At 49.7% G+C, this 21367-nt stretch overlaps 1 protein-coding gene across 1 annotated transcript in view; it reads left to right on the top strand.

Annotated features, from left to right (window-relative positions):
• LOC118788849 (ras-associated and pleckstrin homology domains-containing protein 1-like) overlaps positions 1 to 21367 on the top strand; it is a 72226-nt gene that overhangs the window by 13629 nt on the left and 37230 nt on the right. The window contains exon 2 of the mRNA XM_036544982.1: positions 8536 to 8629. The gene's annotated coding sequence lies outside the window, so the exon portion shown is untranslated. The remainder of the gene's footprint in view (positions 1 to 8535; positions 8630 to 21367) is intronic.

Raw genomic sequence — 21367 nt, 5'->3', positions numbered from 1 at the left:
GCTGGGATCCCGTCCCCTCTATTTTCCAGCTGTTTTGGAGTGTTTCCTGCATCAATACTAATGTCTTTTGCTGCTGCTGTTTGACTTGACTTCTCATTGATTCTCTGGTCGTGGTCACACTTAACCGCGTTTGCATGTCTGATGGCCGTGGCAAGGGTCAGGCTTTATGCTGACCTTCGGTTATTACCGAAGTTAGCCGTTGCTGTTTGATCAATACTGACCATTGCTATCCTTTATTGGCTGGCCCACCCCGTTCTTGATTGTGCTGTCATGAATGTGACTGTTTTCATCAGGAATATGACCGTTTCCATCATGAATGTGACTGTTTTAATCTTGAATATGACCGTTTTCATTATGATTATGAATGTTTTCATCCTGTTGGGACAGATAATGGAAAGTGCAGTCAGGGGGTCATTTCGAGTCAGAAACATTTTTTGCCCTGTCTTTCTGTCTGTGTTAGGAGACGCCCGTATGGTACCAAGAGCCTAATCTGGAGCAGGAAGAGTGAATGTTCACACATTTTGGATAATGAGAGATCCCTCATCCTCTTCCCCCTGCAGGATCCCCTGCCTCCTGCCCCTCTGAATCCGTCTGGCAGAGCCTCTCACCTGCAGTGCCACAGGCCTTCATTTACAGGGTGCTAATCGTCTGCCTCGCCATCACTCCTGTGTGTTAAGACCTGTGTGCACAGCCCACGAAATGATCTGACTGCCTCACAGCCGTACAGATGATGGGTCCTGTGCACCGCAGTGCTTCCTCCCCTCCCTGCTCACGCGTTTGTTCTCCCGTATCTAACTGTTAAAAGTCTTATCGCGCAGTAAGCGTTTTCGTGTTGTCCTTGGCTTACGTCTGTCGGAGCTCATTTTCTCAGGAATGTCTTTGTTGACCCTACGCTGTTCTCGTGAGCTGATGTAGGGGGAAACACCCGTGGGCCTCCTTACAGAAACAAGAGGACGGTCAGGCAAGTCTCCAGGCCCTGTGGCTCATTGGAAACCCCCAGCTTTGTGTACGAGGGGAAGACCACCTTAAAATCCGGAGGTTTTTGACGTGTGCTTTGTGTGGGAGCCCTCACAGAGGTCACAGTTGGTGCTTTGGGTGTCACTGTCAGGGCTTGTTGGCTGTAGTGTGCATGCAGCATATCAAAACTGCACCACTCCTCCCTAGCCCACACATGTCTGCAGCCTGCCTGTCTCCCATCACTCATACAGAATAGGAGACTTTGGCCTCCGGCAGTCTGAACTGAATCCATTGTTGCTGGTAGCCATGAGCTATCAGGTTTCAAAAAAAGTCTAACAAAAAAAGGTTGACTTGTAACTTATGACCTAGTATTTCCAATGAAGAATAACTCAGCCTTTCTAAACTGAAGTGATTATATTACTTTGCTGGCTTTATGGTAGTGTTTTGACTCTGTTTTGGCAGTTTTTTTTCCCATGGTGTTTATCATGTACTGCTGGAACAGAACCTTGAGCCCTGGCTGGATTTGAACCTGCATCTCTCAGTTCATTTCCTGTAGGGCCAAAGCCTGCTGCTCTCCAGGGTCACCTCCTCTTAGCTTCTTCTCTCAGCACTCCATATGCAGGGTGGTGCGTTTCCCTCCACAGAAACCCCTCTAAGCCAGTCCTTAGGACTGCAGTTTGTAGTCCACTTCAGCGTGGTAGGAAACATCTCAGCTTCAGATATCACCCTTGTAGAGTGCTGTTTGGAGCTCTGCACTCAAAGGGAGAGACCTCATGAAGTTCAAGACCAAAGCTGGACAAGACAAGTTGTTGCTTGACTCCAACATGCAGTTCCTCATAAGGTTTGCTTCAGGAACAGCCGAGCTGCTTCAGCGCTTTCATGTGAAGTGGTGTGTAAATCGCTATACATAAAACCAGACGTTTTGCCACTTCTTTATATCTGAGCAAAGATAGTTGTGTAAAACTGTTGTCACCCATTGGTTAAAGCTACACACTCCACACACTACACAAGACTGCTCTGCCTAGGTCATCTTCAGCAGCTCTGCCGTTGAATATTTCCATTTTCATATTTCCAGTGCTGTCAGAAGAAAAATGGAATGCTCAAAAATGTCTTCCTGAGGAAAGGTTCCGTTGGCTTGGGGAGATTTTGGTCTCTGTTCAGGATGACTGTGAAAAGGCTGGCAGAGTGAATGGGAGCTCTGGGAGCGAGCAGTGGGCCCGGGGGCCGCTCTGTAACGAGCACGGCCCCAGTGTGGATGGCCTTGGCTCCACAGCCCGTCCGAGGGCCCGCCGCCCGCTGAGGCCCTGCCAGTCCTGCATGCTCAGAGGCGTCACGCTGGGGGTGGAGTGCCCCCCCCCCCCCACCACCCCCATTCTCTCTACTCTGAAAGGCTTGTCTCAGCTGAGGAGCAACGGCGTACAGGCAAGGCAAACAGTGCCAGGCTCTCAGTGAAAGTGTCCCAGAAATGACAGAGTGAGGAGGTGCTCTGGCATGAATTTTCTCCTGGCTTTTGTGCTCTGTTTCTGGTTGAATGCAGATTCACACAGATTCACATGAGCAAGTCTCCTGTCCTCTTGGTCATTTGGCGGGATATGCATTGATACTGAAAGTATCTGCACCTTAATAATAATATGAGTTATTTTCTGATATGACTGGTTAGGGGATCCCTGTGAAATCGCCTCCTATTTTTGATTATGCTTCTGTCCCTCAACCTCAACAGACAGGCGGGGTGTAGCAGCTGCGGGACACAGGGACTGGGGGAGGGAAGTGTGATGCTGGCTTTGCGTAGTGTGTGTGTGTGTGTATGTATGTATGTATGTGTGTCAGAGGTTCTTGGGTACCCTGATGTGATGCAGTGGAGGGGGGGGATGTAAGCAGCCCTGTTTTTCCAGATCAGTGCTCTCCTCTCCTCCATGCAGGGGTGTGCAGGGGTGAGCAGGGGGGGTGTGCAGGGGTGTGCTGGATCCCTGATTCAGCATGACAGCCTTCCTGCAGCCAGGCCTGGCACAGCTCTCAGGAGCACCACTGAGGGCCTGACATACATACATTACAAATACCACAGAGTCAGTCACGATAGCACCGACTCACACCCCTATACCTGGTGCACAGCTGAGGGCCTGCCGCATATATATAATATATATTACACATACCATAGAGCCAGGCGCAATAGCACCAAGTCACACATCTGCCTTTCATCACAAGCTCATATTATCTGAAATACACTGTCCAGTGTGATTCGTTTGAGTCAGGAGTGAGTTCACAGGTGCTCTTTTAAGGGGCCGTAGTGCTAAACCGCAGCAGGTGGTGCTAAGTTGTCTATTTAAACCAGATATACTGGAAAAAGCCTGACTGAGGCTAGGGGCGGAGGTCTGGCTGAAAGCGCCGTTTTGGCAGCAGGGATGGGGGGTGCTTCCTCTGAATGGACGGTGTCCGTGCCGCGCCTTGAGGGGGGAGCCCTGTGCGGTGACATCACAGCGCTGGCGGCGGTGTGTGCAGCGTGCTGACCCGTATCAAAAGGGGAGTGGGGCGACCGCAGCTCCGCTCTCTGGAGAAGAGGGGGGCGCCCGGCCCTTTGGGGGGGAGGGAGTAATTGAGTCTAAAGCCCCCGGGGCAGAGACGCTGGCTTTGAATGGAGGATAATGGGTGGAATTGAAGGGGGGAAGAGGAGGAGGAGGAGGGAGAGAGAGATGTGTTGGAGGAAACTGAGGTTGAAAGATTTGTGTGAGAGGGTGTTCTGTGAATGCGTCTGCCATGGGGGTGGCACATGTTTAATATCAACAGCACTGCACAATTTTAGATTTTATGGTTTTTATAATGTGTTGCAGGATCATTTAGCAGCCTTCTTGGTTAGGGTTTAAGTAATGTGCATAAAAGGCATATTGTACATGAGACTGAATCTCTGAACTGGAACAGTGGTGTGTATGTATGTGAGACCTGCTCGTCCTGCAGTGTCTCTCTGGAGGAGCTGGCCGTGGCAGTGTCCCTCTTGAGGAGCTGTCCACAGCAGTGTCTCTCTGGAGGAGCTGGCCGTAGCAGTGTCTCTCTGGAGGAGCTGGCCGTAGCAGTGTCTCTCTGGAGGAGCTGGCCGTAGCAGTGTCCCTCTGGAGGAGCTGGCCGTAGCTGTGTCCCTCTGGAGGAGCTGGCCGTGGCAGTGTCTCTCTGGAGGAGCTGGCCGTGGCAGTGTCTCTGTGGAGGAGCTGGCCGTAGCTGTGTCCCTCTGGAGGAGCTGGCCGTGGCAGTGTCTCTGTGGAGGAGCTGGCCGTGGCAGTGTCTCTGTGGAGGAGCTGGCTGTAGTTCATGGAAGATACTGTTGCGTTGCATGCTGGGGGGAAGAGCAGGCATGCCCCTCCCCTCCCTGACACCTGGCAAAGGTGTCATGGTTGTTTTTGTGTCTTTAATCGCAGAAGCGGAGCGGGATCACCTGCAGGCCCCGCGCGCAGAAACGCCGCCCCAACCCTGCATCTGCGCATATCTCAGTATCATGTCTCTGCGTAATGGGTGTCATTGTGTGTGACAGCGTGATAATCAGCCCTGTTTCTGCAGCGCTCAGCGCCTTGGGGGGGGGTGGGGTGGCGTGGAGGGGGGGGCCTCGAGATCTCGACCGGCTCGCTCCTCTCCCTGCCGTGACACATCACTTTACACTGGGAGATCGCCTCTGAGTCACACTCTCACTACCTGCGGTTTACATGAATGCCAACAACGGGCACTCTCCTCTGGGAAGAGGCAGAAACACTGACACTGATATGATTTATTGAAACTGCACAATAACACAGTTTGTTTTACTCTGATGTTTTGAGAAGCATAAAGATCTTGATTCAGTCATGTGGTTTCAAGAACCAAAATCGGCTACCTACTATGTCCAGAAGTTGTATTATACTATTTTTATATGTTTACTTTAAAATAGGTATGTAAAAATAAATAGCATTTTTCAGTGGTTTTTCAAAGTTAAAATGCACAAAATGTCCAATATTTTGCCTAGGCAGCCTATGTTCTGAGTTCTCTTTGCTTTGAGGTAGCTTGACAGTCATATAAATACAGTGTTGACTCTTTGTTCATAACTTCAGGGGGAAAGATTGTCAGAGGAAGGCAGATTTATTCTAAATATAAAGTTAGACGAATAGATGAAACACAAGCTTGAATAAGGATGGAGAGCAATCACAGCCTCCTGGTTTGTTCCAGCACGGAGGGGCGGCGTGTCCCATTTATCCTGGAGGAGCTTTTCCGAAGCAGAGTCTGCTGGATGGCGTACGGTGACCGTGGAGGCTTCACTTCCTCATGCCCCGTGTCACATTGAGGGGGTTTTCTGGGGGTTGACCCCAGCAGCAGACCATGTGACAGGGGTCAGGGCAGGAGCTGTTTCTGGAAGTGGACTTAAACAGGACAGTAAGACCCCGCCTCATATGCGTGCGGGCTTCTGTGTGTGTAGTCAACTTGTTCCTGGGAAATCGGTGAATAATCCACTACGAGCCCTGTCTGCTGAATCAGATGGATTCTTTGGATTCTTTACAGTTCACCTCTGCCTTAGCCACTGGTGAAAAAGAGAAGTCGATCTCTTGAATGTGTGGAGAGACTGCAGGTGAAACCATGTGAGCAGTGTACTCTTACACGAAGGCGACTCCATTTTAGTAGGTAGTGCCTGCAGGAGAAAAAAGGCCCTTGAAAATGCACTCTCCCATTGCTCTCAGCATAATGCAAGTATAGCATTTCACAACACTGTGTGCAGTATTGAAAGGGAGAGCAAAAAGTGCTTAACTTTACAATAACCAGTGATCATATAGAAAAACACTAAAACCACATACAGCGCTAACTTTGTATAACTGCCTAATGTACAACTGCCGATCACAAAAAGGTGGGTGAAGAAGAGGGGAAAAATGCAAAAATATACGTAAAAAGAGTGATATGGGGATGTTCAATAACAGTAAAGCTGAAAGCTAATATGCTGCTCCATCACATTCCCAGATGATGTGTGTATATCTATCAATTCACAGTATATAATAAATGTGATAGCCTGCTGTCATATCAAATATCTTTAACAAAGGGACACCTGCCTCACAAGCAGAAACTGGTTTCACAGTACTGTGGCTGCAGGTAAATGGCACACCACATGTGAAAGCCGAGATGAAAACATATTCAAAATGATGTATTATGACCTGCAGCTCTGTCTGTTCGGGCTGAAGGTTGGACTGCCTTTCTGTGGCCATCAGTTAGATGCACTCTCTCCTGTGATACTGGTAAAATGGTTCACTGAGGATTGTGGGTATTTAAGTGTCTGAGTGAATTGCTGGTTTTTAAATTTTGAGATAGGTGACAACAGCTTTCAGCAAGTTCAGCCCAAACAAGATGCCAATTTTATAACCACTACAAATAAATGGATTTAACTATAAGGGTAATTCTTGGCAATTGATCCAGCCTTGTAGGCTGGTTTTCTCCTCTTTTCTGGGAGGAAAAAGTACCTTCAGGTCAAGATGTCATTTATCTGAACACTTTTCACAGTTAGAGATGTGACTTGGTAAATGTCAGCCGAAAGCGGGGCAGGTCACTTACTCTGTAATGAGAAAACAAATCGTCTTGTGCTGTTGCCATCATATGTTGTTACTATATCGTCTGATGAATTTTTGAGTTTTTCTCAACGGTAATAAAGCGTGCAGCTGCAAAGTTGCATTTTCACACATTTTGTCCCAATATTGGATTGATGTTTCTCTGTTCTCTTCTGGAGGCTAGCATTCCATCAGTTTAAGTACCGCTGTAAATACCTTAGGGAGCGGTCTTCCATGATGAGATTAAAGTACCATTGATTTGACGTTGTCATTAAACATTTTGCATGGACCAATGGTTGCTCTGTAGTAAACAGTGATAGAGCGTGTTTACAGTGGCATTAACTTGGAGGTTAGGGATAGGAATGTCACTGTAGACCTATATTTTTCCTGTGAAACATCCACCATCATTGTGAAACGCCAACGTTAGGCACATTCGCCACAACAGCTCTGTCACCGCATATCAGTTTTAACGGGCCAAGCATCCGGGCAGCTAATCAGACTCGGGGATGAGTTTCAGAGCCAGAGCCAGAATGTGAAGTTAACTCCCACACTCCCTCGAATAAGTGACTTCATCTTAATATATCATCCAAAACATCTGGAGATTTTTCCTTTTTCCTGTCTCATTGTTTGTAAAATTATGGTTGGCTGGGTTGTGAAAGTGAGACATTTGGAACTAGCTTAAGTGACGTAGAAACTAAAACGGCTCCCTCTATGGGCGGGATGAGTGTCCTGGGTCAGTCTGTTTTCAAGTGCAGCAAGAACACCGGGGCTATTAGAGAATGAGAGCAGGAGAGGCCAGCTGGGATGATTCTTTTAAATTGGCTTCCTATTACAGATGTAGTGAAATGGATCTGGGGAAGTATCTACGCCGGTAGAATACTTCCCTGCCAATTTTAAAGCAGTATTACAGATATTAAGGGAAGTGTTCTGCTTGAGTGATGCTGTGGATGTTGAGAGAAACAGAGGCGTTCTCTAAGACACGTTGCGCTTGACTGTAAGAGACACACGAACGGAGTTAAGCCCTGCTGGAGCTGAACAGCCAGGGAAGCAGGCCCCCTGTGATTTGACAGACTGTGCAGTTCTTCTGTGGACAGCTGCTGGCCAGAGAGGAGGAGGTAGGGGCTACAGTAGGTGGGGGACTCTGAAGTAGGAGGGGTGAAGGCTGGGCGGTTGTTTTACGCTTACTGTTTTTAACTCCTTCGTCCTTCGTTATTCATCCGTACACGTTGATATATGTTCGTATGCACACGCAAGCCCGTGTGTGAGCGCATTAATCCAGGGCAGTGCTCCATATTGTCAGTGAGGGAGCGTGTGCAAATACCTAGAGCAAATGAGAGGGCTCAAACCCTGGGAGCCGACAGCGTTTCCCTGCACTAAATGAAAACACTGGGCCCGCTGCTTATGACAGACGCCAGACAGTTGCTGAGAGCAGCGTTTTTTTTTTTCTCATACTTCTGTCAGACGGTTTCTGCTTTACCCCAGGGGGACCCACCATCAGCACTGGGGTTGTAACTCATCATTGAAGGGAGTGAGTCAACCCTCTGATGTGCTCCCAGCCCACAGCCCTGCTACCTCCTCTCTGAGGAGAGGGCTACATGCTGCGGCTTCAGGACCTGCCTGTACAACGGCTGCGACTGGTTGCTGAGGCTGCCATTATAGTGTGGAGTTTAAGGCCGTTTTTTAGAAAGCGTAAAGTTTTAGGGGTTCTGGGGGGCTCTGCTTTGAAGTTTACTCCTGGAACCAGCTTAGGGCAGGTGAGGCTGTTGTCTGTCCTGAATTGTACCCCAGTAGGCCAGGGAATGCAGCAGTCTCATGTCGCTGTGGTAGTGCTGTCACAGGCAGTATCGGCAGGGCAATTTATCTGCGCACAGTAAAGCGTTCAGTACGCTTAGTCTGCAAAATACAGGGAATAAGTGGATTGGCTTTCAGCTTTCCTTTGAATGTGTGTGAATTATGGTGCAGGCTACTTTAAATTTGACATGTGGGCCTATTGAAATGTGGATGTTTTGTAACCATTGTGCTTTTATATTCTTTTCCTCAGGGAGGCATTAACAGTTTGTCCACCTGTGAGAGGCCCACACCGGTCTGGACATCTGTGGACCCTGAATTGAAGGGAAGGGAGATCAGAGCCAAAGGTAAGCACAACTCGGTCTGTGATCCACCCAGAGAGCACTGGGAATCATCCATTTTCCAATCTCCTCAGAAAGAGTGGATTTTTGCTAGTCTTTAACTAACGCTGGTTCAGAGAGGCTGCCACCTACAGAAGAAGAAGGATGTTGAAGAAAGATGCTAATGAGCCGAGATGAGCCCCTCTCTCCCTCCACCCATCTCTCCTTTTGTCTTTTCCTGCTGCTTCAGGGCACTTCACTTCCTACCCAGCTGAGATATTTCTCTTCTTTGTTTTACATACTGCTGTTCCTCTGACAGTATTTCCACATGGAAATGACACCCTGTGTCGTAACACATGTGCAAGTGGTCATTTTTGAAAGAACAGTTAAACCAAATAGGACCGAGGGGGTGCTTTGGTTTTGAGGAACATCAAGGGTAAACAGAAATCAGAACGCAAAAAAAAAAAAAAAATTAAGACGGAACTCTTCCAAGAGTAGTGTCAGACGGCTTGGCTGTGGGGGAGATTTGCATATGTAAGTGAAACCATGTGGTAATGTAAGGGTGCCTGAGAGCGGGTTATAAATATGTTCCTCTGGACTGTGCTGAGCCTGGAATTACAGCTCTCTGTGTGTGACTGCTGCTCTGTTATCACCGCACAGATTTTCACACGTGCTTCCAGCCACACTGTCATTAGCCCAAACTAAGCCCTGAGAAGGCTGTCCGTCCGTACTAAAGAAGTGAAATGTGTGTGTGTGTATGTGTGTATATGTGTGTGTGTTTGTATGTATGTATGTATGTGTGTGCCTGTGTGCGCGTGCGTGCGTATGTGTGTGTGTGGTTACATGTGAGTGCGTGTGTTTGTGTGTGTGTCTGTGTGTGTCTGTATATGGGGAGGGGGGGTTACTGTGGTCATCCCGGCGCAGAATCGGCTGGTTTCACTCTCAGATAATGAGAGGAGGCATCGGGGGAGCTGTGCTACGCTCGGCCCATCTGGGTGTCGTCCAGCGGGGAGTGCAGCTCTCGCTCTCCTCTGTATAAATAATACATTCACAGCATTGAGAGGAAGCACCCGGTCTGCGCTACAGAATGTAAATGAAGGAACCCATCTCAGGTGGAGATAACAGGTATGCAGATTTCATCTCATGTTTCAGGAGCTTTGCCGGCGGCGCGGGCGTGCCTTTGCGTCCCTGCCGTCGCAGTTTCCCCGGTGTCTGCAGCACCGGGCTGTGTGTGCCGGCTGGCAGAGTGAGCGTGCGGGCCTGCACTCCGCAGTCTCTGCAGCACGATCCCTCCGGGTTTCACCGAGGGATCAGCCTAGAGACAGACTGAGGGCCATTAGCGGTGAGAAACAGAGGGGTCATCCTCCCGGGAGTGGGGGGTCGGCCCGCTGGGGGGCTACCAGCGCTGATGCCGAGGGACGGGGGGGAAGCGGGGTGTGGGATGCGGCGGGGGGGGGGGGGGGGGGGGGGTGATGTACGGGGATGACACAGTGGCAGCGCTAACAGGACGACGCGCTCCTGAGCCCAGCGCCAGCCTCCCTCCAGCTGTCAGGAGCCAGGAGTCACGGGGGAACTGTGTCAGGCCGAGCTGCGCAGGACAGGAATAGCAGGAGGCAGGACGAGCAGAGAGCTGAGAGCGGACTCCGCCGCGCTGGAACCTGCAGAGCTTTCTGGGACGTCTCCTTGGCGTCTCCTGCTTTGAAAGGAGGTCATAAATGCTGGAGACGCAGCTGCTCCTCTGCTTTGCGCTCCGTTGAGAATGTGCGGCGGGTCGCTGTACTCGCACGCGCACTCGGAAAGCTGGGATAGTACATTACATTACATTACATCACATTGCATTACATTCATTTAGCAGACGCTCTTATCCAGAGCAACTTCCAGCACAACAGAACATAAGCGTATCTTTTCAAACTGAATGCGCAACAGTGTCAGACCAGGCTAACAACACTCCCAGACCAGTGAGTGTGAGGATGGAACTCATCAAGCCCTGCCACAAGTGCAACTTGTGCAACCTGATTAGATATGTTGGGCTGCTGGGATAGCGTGGTGGCTGAGCAGGGGGCCCGGGAAGGCTGTGGATACCCTGGAGGAGTGAGGGATTGTCGGGCTGGTTAATGACCGCGTACAGGTGGGGCAGGAGGTCCTGTTTGAAATCCTGCCCTTTTTCTCTTACCAGCGTAAGATGAGATTCACAGCTGCTCTGGGAACCCCTCTGATCGTCTCAGCCTCCCTTGGCTCCTGGTCTGGTGTTGAAGGCCCACAGTAAGCCGATTTCCCCCCCCCCCCCCCCCAATCCTCAGCGCCCGGCAGCTGTCGGCCACAAACGGCGCATTGTTCCAGCTGCGGCGGCCAGTTAAGCGCGCGACCGGTTCCCTGACCCGGAAGTGGGTCCGAACCCAGCTGAAGTGTGTAACTCTGTGTGACGGATCCGTGATCTCGGAGACACCATGGCGGTAACACACACGGGAAGCGACGGAATGGTGTCACGGTGCCCGGGGGGACGTGCTGTAACGCTTGCCCAGTGCTCTCACCCCCCCCCCACCCTCCTCTCCCCCTCTCCCCCTCTCCCCCTCTCCCCACCCTCCGCAGACCTCCCGGTCTGCCTCTCCAGAGTCACTGACCTGGCAGGCTGCTCTGGCCCTGGAACTGGTGACTGGCTGAGGTCACAGCGCAAGGCCTTCTGGGAGAATAAGCTGGCTGATGATACCTGTGGGTGGGAGGCAGTTCAGACCCACCCAGAGATATGATTGGTGGAAGTCTGAATGGGTTCGTCTGCTTCGCCTGTTGGGCTGTGGCAGGCCAGCGTATTTCTGTGCATGCAGCATGTTATTTTATGCATGCATCCGCAGTTGCCCCCGCTTTGAAGGATCCAGTGATTCTGCTGTGCTTGAAAGCTAGTCTAAGGATGATGAAGGTGGTATGTATTTCACATAAAGGTTTGTAGGATGAAGAGCGAACAAACGGACGTAAAAGGACATTTTCGTGTTGGCAGAAGCAGTATGTGCAGCAGGGCAGAGCCAGAGAGCAGCAGGGCTGACGCCTGCCTCCGAGAGCTCAAAGCCAGGTGTACAGCCCCTTGTGACCCCAGGGTCAAAAGCATGCCTTTCACGGAGCTCGGCTGTACAGTAACAGAAGCTGATTTTCACAGGGTTTTAGTCTGAGTGTCTGAGAAACAGTCAGTATTTTACCGTGATATGCTAACATGTTTTACAGTGATGTGCTAACATGTACATGGAAATAAGTCACACGAACAACAGTATCTATAACTGGTCATACAGCACCAAGCACACACACAGTCCACGGCCTGTACAAGGCTCTTTTACGCATGCTTTTTATGTCCAACCAAGTATATTCCCTCGGTGTTATTTTCACAGAGCCCTTCTTGGAGCTGTTTATGCCTTTTTTGATTGGACCACGCCAGACATGGAGTTGTAATACTGTAATAATGTGCCAGATGGGACCTGATGTGGTGGTCTGTGAGCAGGCCCAGTGCGGCACAGCGGGTCCTTATTTGGCATGGCATTCCCTGCAGTGTAACAGTGTGAGGAGATAGAGGTGTCTGGAGGCTTGGCTGTCAATGCAGACTTGTGGTCTGGTGCCTGTTTCTGGCAGCGAGACGGTCATACCTCACTGCCCCGAACAGGAGGAAAGAACACGCCCCTTCCTTGTCGTTCAGGGCATGTGAATGATCGGGTTTCACCGAGCGTGAGCGTACAAGGAAGTGTCTCTTACATTGGCTTTGTGGACGTAATTTACTTATCAGACCAAACCCAACAAGGAAGATGAAATAAACCGCAGTCCTTGATTTCTCAGTTTAGCGGCTGGAAATAAATGCGCACTCAATGGAAAGGAATGAATTGCGAGAAGAGAGAGAGATGGAGAGAGAGAGAGTGAGAGATGGAGAGAGAGAGAGAGAGAGAGAGAACGTTACGGCCGAGACGCAGCTGGCGTGCCGCGATAATTGTCTCCTCTTTTCCACCAACTGCCCGCCGCGCTGCAGCGTTAATTTGCATCTGGCTTCGCGTCTGCGCTGGAGACGGGGGAACGGCGGAGGGAGAGCAGGCTGGGGGAAGGGGAGCGGGAGGCTGTTCCGCTGCAGAGTCTCGGAAAGGGCTGCAAAGCGCTGCGTTCATCAGCCCCCCCTCCCCGTGTAATTGGCACTGTTGTGCAAATGCTCGGCTGTATTGTGTGTGCGCGGCCGGGGCTGAAAGGGGAGCCGTGATCCCTGATGCTTATTTACTGCAGTTAGTTGTGCGTGAAAGATGACATTAGAGCTGCCTCCCCGTGTCTGCCGAGAGACAGCACGGGCTCTGACGACCCCCCCCTTCCCCCCCGTCCTCTCTGCTTTCCCCCTCCCTCCCTCTCTTCTCTCTACATCCCCCTTTCCCTCCCTCTCTCCCTCTTGGACTCCCTCTTATCCCCCTTTTCTCCTCTCTTTATCTCACCCTCCCTCTCTCCCCCCTACCCTCTGCTCTTCCCACTTTCTCTCTCTCTCTCTCTCTCCCCCCTACCCTCTGTTCTTCCCTCTTTCTCACTCTCTCTCTCTCTCCCCCTCTCTCCCCCTCTCTCCCCCCCTCTGTCTCTCTCTCTCTCCCTCTCTCTCGCCGACTCCCCCCTACCTCCTGATCTCCCCTATCTCTCAGTCCCTGTCTGTTGCTTTTCCTCTTTAGTTACTTTCTCCTTAACCTTCTCTCCCTCTTCCCTTCATCCCTCCCTCTCCATCTCTCTCACTATCTGCCCCATCTCTCTGTCTCACTCTGTCCGTACCCCTCCTCTCCCTCTCCCTCCCTCACCTGTTCTTTTGGCACGTCCTACTCTGAGACTGACTGGATGTATACTTACAGTGCTAGTCTGGACTCCTTTCTCAGTTTAGTGTCTAAAGCAGAGCTGAGAAAAACGATTTGACATGTTTCTAACCTTCAACACTCACCATCCATGCTGGCCTATTTCGGAATGATGACGTTTGGCTCTGTTCAGTGTGAGTGTGGAGTCCAGGTGCTCTTTTATGGCATGTCGGAGTAAAACAATGCTGTCAGCCTCTGATAAACTATAGCCCAGCTTGGCCGCTGTCCTAGCTAACACAGATTAAACTTGCATGTGAACTTTGATCCCAGAACAGCAGCTGACTTTACTTGTAAAATGGCTTTGCTTTGATAGAGGTAATGGTTTAAAAAAAAATCACTCTTTTTGATTTTTCTTTTTCACATTGTTGCAGTAAAAACATTATTGCTATGCTCCTGTTTTACTCATTGAGAAAACATCTTTAAAAGATGTCATTTTAAAATGTACTTAAATAATGTCCTTTAAATTTGGACAGTGGACAGTGGGTACCCTTCACTCCTCTCTTTGGCTAATAAAAAAAAAAAAAACACTAAGCGTAGAGTGTCCTGGAAGTCATAAAGTAAGGTTATGAAATGTGATGGCTTTGCTCGGCTGTGTTACCCCTCTGCACTGTGTCTATGAAGGGTCATACTTTCCACAGTGAAAGTGGTGCAAACCGAGCAGCAAGCCAGAGCTATAAGACCTTTCCCACAGACTGTACTGTGCACGGGACACCCTCTCCCTCCAGGAATCCAGATGGACACGGCCTCTTAAAAAGCCCGCCTCCCTGCTTTCCCCGCTAAAATGTAGCCTTTGCATGTGGTTTATAGGAGGCTATTTATTCAGCCGCTTGACGTTTTATGACAAGAGTGCATTTACTTGAAAGGAGAAGGGAACAGGAAGTGGTGTTCTCCTGGTCAGGCGTTGTCTTTATTCAGCTCCTAAACAGCTGACAAGAATTGCGAAAAGATGCTGCTGCAGACGTACTGTGCTGAATGGCACTTTTTGGTATTGTCCGGCACGCCTCTGACCTCGTTCACCTCTGCGGTGGCTGTCTGGCTTCTGCCTGCCTCCTCCCCTCCCCTCCCCTCCCTTTCACAGACAGGACACCATGTGACCCAAGTGGAGCGTGCCCTCACACACTTTTAATCTTATTGCTTATATTTTCTTGCTTTGGACAAAGGGACTCTTTCATTTACGCTTCTGTGTGTGTGTCGCATTTGTGTGTGTGTGTGTGTGTCTGTATATGTGTGTATTTGTGTGATTCTGTTTGTGTATGCGTATGGGTGTGTGTGTGTGCGTGAACTGTGTGTGTGTGTGTGCGTGAACTGTGTGTTTGAGTATGTGTGTGTATGTGTGTATGGCTCTTTCTGTGAGTGTGTGTGTGTGTGTGTGTGTGTGTGTGTGTGTGTGTGTGTGGCTCTTTCTGTGAGTGTGTGTGTGCGCGCGCGCGTGTGTCTGTGTGTATATGGCTCTTTCTGTGTGTGTGTGTGTGTGTGTGTGTGTGTGTGTGTGTGTGCGTGTGTGTGTATATGGCTCTTTCTGTGTGTGTGTGTGTGTGTGTGTGTGTGTGTCTGCGTGTGTCTGCGTGTGTCTGTGTGTATATGGCTCTTTCTGTGTGTGTGTGTGTGTGTGTGTGTGTGTGTGTGTGTGTGTGTGTGTGTGTGTGTGTGTGTGTGTTTCTCTGCTGGTGCGTTGTGCTGCAGTGAGCTCAGCGCGGTGTAGGGCTGCCAGGCTGAGACTCTCTGCAACACTGCTGGCTCTGAACTTTATTCCTCAACGTTTTGGACGAAGTTTGTTTATCCAGGGAGGAGATGTGGAAATTACAGGCAGCACTAAAGTGGGAAATCTGACTGTGAATAGAGACATTCCTTTCTCTGCAGTTACGCACACACAGACACTTATTTTACCTCGGGCTCAATCAAGGTAAATGCGTAAAAAGGAGTCCAATGCGTCTAGACCTCTCTGAGGGAACATTGTGCCAAAAGGCAGCCATGTTCTGCGGCTGTGGGCTTCCAGTCATCGTCAGCAGATGATACAGCTCAGGCTCAAACCCGGGTTTGCGCCGTAGGGCACTGCCCGCGCTTTGAAACGCTCCTTAACTGACTGAGTCACTTGGGAAACTCCACCTCACCCCCCGCAGCTCCACTGAAGTATGTGTTGGGTCAACACTCCGAATTGCTGCTTTTTGACTGGAAAGTCAGCCCACAGCTCTGGGTCACTGGGCTTTGGAGAGATTTTGTAATGACATTAATAAGTGTCAGCTGTGAAGCAGGATGTAGCAGTTTGCTGGAGACCAGGAGGGGTCAAACTGTGGGATATGACTTCCTGTAAAAGGGTGATATTCCTCATCAGAGGAAATATTGATATAGAATGAGGGGAAATATGAAGCTGAGTAAAACAATATGGTCTTCAAACACGAACCGGGAGAAAGGAATGGGCCTGGTCTGCTTTGCACTTAGGCCCAGACCTGATCAAAGCTGGCCAGTCGTAAAATGCTTGTCTTCTGCTCTTAAGCTGAGTGCTCTGTAGCGTCTTGCGTCACAGAAAGGTTTGTGATGTGAAAGTGAGCCTGAAGCATTAGTGCTTGTTTTCTCAGCATGTGGACAGAAAGGCTTCAGATGGTGGCCCTGCAGCTGCTCAGCCAGGGGCCCTGTGGCCACAGACCCGTTCTGTGCCCAGCCAGCTGAATGGCTTTCCTGGTGTGCGTGTGCGTGTGCGTGTGCGCGTGCGCGTGCGTGTGTGTGTGTGTGTGTGTGTGTAAATGCTTGCATGTGTGTGTGGATGTCTGCATGCGTGCATGTGTGTCTCTGCGTATGTGTATGTGTGCACATCTATGTTTGTGTGTGTGTCTGTGTGTGATTGTGTGTGTATATGTGGATGTACGTGTGCATGCGGACATGTGTATGTGTATTTATGTGTGCGTGTGTCTGTGTATGTGTGCGTTTGTGTGTGCGTGTGTCTGTGTATGTGTGCGTTTGTGTGTGCGTGTGTCTGTGTATGTGTGTGTTTGTGTGTGCGTGTGTCTGTGTATGTGTGCGTTTGTGTGTGCGTGTGTCTGTGTGTGTGTGCGTGTGTCTGTGTATGTGTGCGTTTGTGTGTGCGTGTGTCTGTGTGTGTGTGCGTGTGTCTGTGTATATGTGCGTTTGTGTGTGCGTGTGTGTTTGAAATCCCAGGCCAGCACTGATGGCAGTGTATGAGCAGGATGTTTAGAGAGTGCTAGCTGGATGATTAGATTTTTATTTGAAACACGTTTCGGCTTGACGTGGTGAGGCTGGTGCGGGCAGCCACAGTCCCAGGCTGCGGGGACGCAGGCACGCCCTGCGTGTCCCCTTCCCATGGGAGAGGCATGGGGGGGTGGGAATAATGGGCATACTTTCTCAGTCACACTGCCGCGCTGTTTGTAAGTGTTTGTTTGTTCTTGGTGTTTGGAAAGTTTGCTGCAGCTCCATGAGGTTGCGGGGAGCCTTCCTGCCGCTCCGTGGCTGCAGTCAGCATTCTTAACAATGGCTGATTGTTTGATTAGATCGATTCGCTCCGTTGGCTTTCTGTAAACTTTCTGTAAAAGGCAGGGAAGAGGACCTTGGAGCACAGTTTTGGGGTAGGTGGTGATTGGGGAATATTGTATAATATTCTGACAGGTGACTGGTGAAAGTCGCACACTACATGTCGTGTCTGTAGCTATTAGTCTGTTGTCATGGAAACCGCTGGCTTACCTGAGGGTGCTGTACAAGGAGGTGGGTGTTGTCATGGAAACACCAGACCCCCCCCTATGAGGGCGGCATGCAGGAGGTGTGTGTTGCCATGGAAACAGATGCCCCATCTGAGGATGGCGTGCAGGGACGTGTGTGTTTAGCTTTTCCGGGTGTCCTGGCCCTGCTCTCTGTGAACTGGCTAAAAGCAAGAAGGGGGCGTACAGATGACCTTCACTAATACTGAAATAGATTGACACCACACCCATGTAGAAGTTTATTTCACAATAACGTGTATACTGAAGATGTACAGTGTTGCATTGTGGTCTGGGAACTGGACCAGAATGTTTCAGGTTTGAATCTCAGAAGGGTTATTACTTTAGTTATTATCTAGGTATATAATCTGTGTGAGCCATTTAATTGTGCATTTAATTATAGTTCAATTATAGCTCCTTTGCTTTTTTCATGACGCCATGATAGATGAAGATAGGTACACTGTACTGAATCAAGGATCTGAAGGAAGTGCTGTAATGTATAAAACCACATTATGACACATAAATGCCCCAGGGGTGTCATTTTTGTATTCCCTCATTTTTGACTTCACTTTTGATTAGAGATCAGTTTACCAGATATAATTCCTGAGAAACAGTTGTGCTCAGTCAGCGGTTTGTTCATGACTCCCAACTCTGCACTCCACCTTTTCCCATGTCCTCAGCCTGTGGACTGGGTCAGGGGGAGAGGGAGAGAGTGAGTGGGAGACAGAGAGAGAGAGAGCTGGGAAAGACCGGGATCTTACTCCGCTGATCGGAGCGCTGTGGGGAAAATATGAAGGATTTACCACAGAGCACAAGAGAAAGTGAAATGCAATACAAACAGAACCCTTGGATACTGGATACTGTACAGCAATAAACCACCTTACTTACACACACACACACACACACACACACACAGGGCCTGAATCGTGAGTACCCACAGATACAGTACAGTACTGAACCCACAACCCACATTTTCCTTGTCATTTCTCATAACAAGGAGCCAGTTTTGTTGTAGACATGCCCCACTCTGGTTCTTTTTCCAACATTTTTCCACTGTGTGGGGTAGTGGTTGGGGTTCTGGACTTGTAATTGAGGGGGGGGAGAGGGGTTGTGGGTTTTAGTCTGACTTTTCCCCGCTGTGTATAATACCGTATATCATATGAAAGTCATACCAAGCCACCCAGTGTAAAAGGGAATGCTAAGCAAATAATCAACAAATGTTCTGTTCCCGGGATGGAAAGTGAATTAGGAAAGCTTGTCTCTCTGGCCGGGTGGAAAACATCATTTGATTTATGATGTAATGTCTCCCCCTCCTCCTATAGATAGCCCTGCGCATCTACAGTGCTCTCAGATGCTCGGATGGAACCGGGCCAAATGGACCTCTTCATTCGGTTCCTGGAATAGCTGTGCGCCGTGGCATGCCTGTGCCTTCCGGTGTCTGGACCCCTCCTCTAAATCATACTCTGACAGGGCTGCAGAGCTGGAGTTGGACTTTTCCAGCGCCGGTCAGCTGTTCTCATCTGTAGCTCTCCTTGCATTCCACTGGAGAAATGCAGAGATGACAGGAGTCAAGCTTGGACAGGGTTTTTAAGCTACTGGTACAGATAATTCCTGGGGTCAATCCCGCAACCAGTTGGACTGGGTTATTGCGGGCATTAATGGCGGTAATTGATGGTCATGGGATACGGATTACTCTCGTCGTTTACGGTCGCTGAAATTATACGTTACTGAAAATGACATAACAACATTATTAAATTGAGACATCAAGAGGTGGAGTAGCAGTGTTAACACTGTTTTCATTGGACCGGCCTACAAAGCCAGGTCCTCCTCCTTTCTTTTTCTTTTTTTTTTTTTTACCGTCGAGGAACCGAAATGACATTGTGGGCCTGCCTATTTTCGTCGCTGGTCCGTTTTATGTGAGGGTGTGTTCTGGATGGGCTCGCCGGCCGCTGTGGTGTGGCCGTCGCTCGGAGAAGACGGGAAAAGCGGCATGGGAAATAAACGGCTCGGCTCTCTCTTTTGAAGATCCCCCGTGCGGTTGTGCTGGCTGCATGTCGCTCCGTGTGGACAAACGCATGGCACTCGCCCTCGTGTTATTGCCGTGTGTGTTATAGCCTCCCGAGCTAGCACTGTAAACCCCCCATGCCCCCTCTCTCTCTCTCTCTCTCTCTCTCTCTCTCTCTCTCTCTCTCTCTCTCTCTCTGTGCGGCACAGTGGCCAACTGTCAGTTTCCACAGTGAAAGAAGAGAGGAGGAAACAGGAAGTGTGAGAATAGAAAGGTCACTGGAAGGTTCACTGCAGTTCTTTCCTCTTCAGACTTTTCACTCCACCTGCTTTTTTGGTTTTGCGGATGGCAACCACATCAACAGCGTGTTTGCCCATTAACCTGTGTCTGTGTGTGTGTCACTCTCTGTGTGTGTCTCTCTCGCTCTGTCTCTCGGTGTCTGTATGTCTGTCTGTCTGTGTGTCTGTATGTTTGTGTGTATGTGCGTGTCTATGTGTCTCTCTCTCTGTCTGTTTCTCTCTGTGTCTGTGTCTGTCTGTGTCTGTGTCTGTCTGTGTGTGTCTGTGTCTGTGTCTGTGTCTGTGTCTGTGTCTGTGTCTGTGTGTGTGCGCGTGTGCGCGTGTGCGCGTGTGCGCGTGTGCGCGTGTGTGCGTGCGCGTGCGCCTGTGTATGTGCCTGTCTGTGTTCTTCGCCCACATCTGGAAATGTGCAGTTGGATTGTACATGCACTCAGCCCTTTTTTCATTCCCTTTTCCCCCCCCTCACTGTCTGTAGTGCTCCCCACTCTCAGAGCATCAGAGGACATTTGTTTTTCTCTTCAAATTATGGGGGAAGAGGGGGGAAAAAAAAAGTCTGGATCTAATTTGAAGCCGTTTCCCTCCGTCTCCAGCACAGTTGAGATGGAATGTGCTGGAAGCGAGTGCCGCGCTGTCCTGCGCTCCCAGTCCGTCCTCCACTCACTGTAAGGTCATCCAGGAGCATGGGCGTGGGAATGGCAGCGGTCAGCACTCTGCGACTGTATCGGAAAAGTCCCTTCTCCCCCCTCAGAGAGATGAGCTGCCATAGAACGGCATTGTTCGGCTGCCTCTGCTCCTGACTGGAGTTCAGTGCTCTTTTCATTTGGAAATGAAAGGAGGCTGCTTCATAGACTCGTTTTCTTTCCCTCTGTTTTGCCCGTGTTTTACCTTTTATCCTGCGTGCAACAGGAAAACAAACATATGACAGTGTATGCCGTGAGTGCCGGTGAAGTGCATGACCTCCTTTGAGAATACGCGGTAGCGCTTCCTAGTTCAGAACTCAGTGAGCTGATGAGGTGAGAATGTGTTATTGTGGGAATTCAGAGCACGTGGCAGTCTGTATAAACTCACCTATGAATTACAGCAACCTGCCAATCAATGCTCACTATCAGAGTGTGTGCTGATGAGCTTACAGCGATCCACATTTGCACATTCACAATCTGGCACTTCGACATGGGGCATAGGAACACGTCTGAATAATCTCATCCATCTTTGTCATCCTTGATTTCTGTCAGTGAATTTTATGTGTCAGTGAAATGGGATAGATGTTAGTGTGGGTGAGGGTTAAATATCCTGATCTGTCAAGTGTCATAGTGAAAATCTCCATTAAAAAAATTGATTATGACCATCAATATGAAAAAACTGAGAAAGTCAGTTAAAGTGTATCGGCTGTGGGAAGGGACTCCCTGTAGGTTACATAAACCTGCAGTTATACCCCTGCAGTCACCACTACCCACTCCTCCTTACCTGAACACACTCTCTCTGCCCCTCACGCTATCTCTGCAATACGCCCACATCACTAAAGGTGGCGCTACAGTTCTCTTCCCACTGTACATGATGTCACTTTGTCACCAGGTTACGGTGGCCTGGATTGGCCTGGATTTGCCCCGGCCAGCCATTTGTTCCTGAGTCTGATGGCCGGCTGTCTCTCTGCAACGTTTCCGGGTCCTCTGCCTCCTTCAGTTACATGCTGAAATGCCGAATTGCTCAATTTATCTGTCCAAGTGCCTGTTTGTGCAGGTCCTTACACCTGTTTATTTGTGCAGTGGAGTAGTTTGAGTGTCCATCCCTGTCCTAGTTTCCAAAATAAGATCATTTTACCCCTGTACCCCTGTGTTAACTCTCCACAGGCCCACCCCCACCCCCCACAGCACATGTTTTACAGAGTAACCTGGGTTAATGTGTTCTGTTTCACC

This window comes from Megalops cyprinoides, chromosome 14, assembly GCF_013368585.1.
Source record: "Megalops cyprinoides isolate fMegCyp1 chromosome 14, fMegCyp1.pri, whole genome shotgun sequence".
NCBI classification, from domain to species: Eukaryota; Metazoa; Chordata; class Actinopteri; order Elopiformes; family Megalopidae; genus Megalops; species Megalops cyprinoides.
This window is presented reverse-complemented; position numbering and strand designations above follow the sequence as displayed.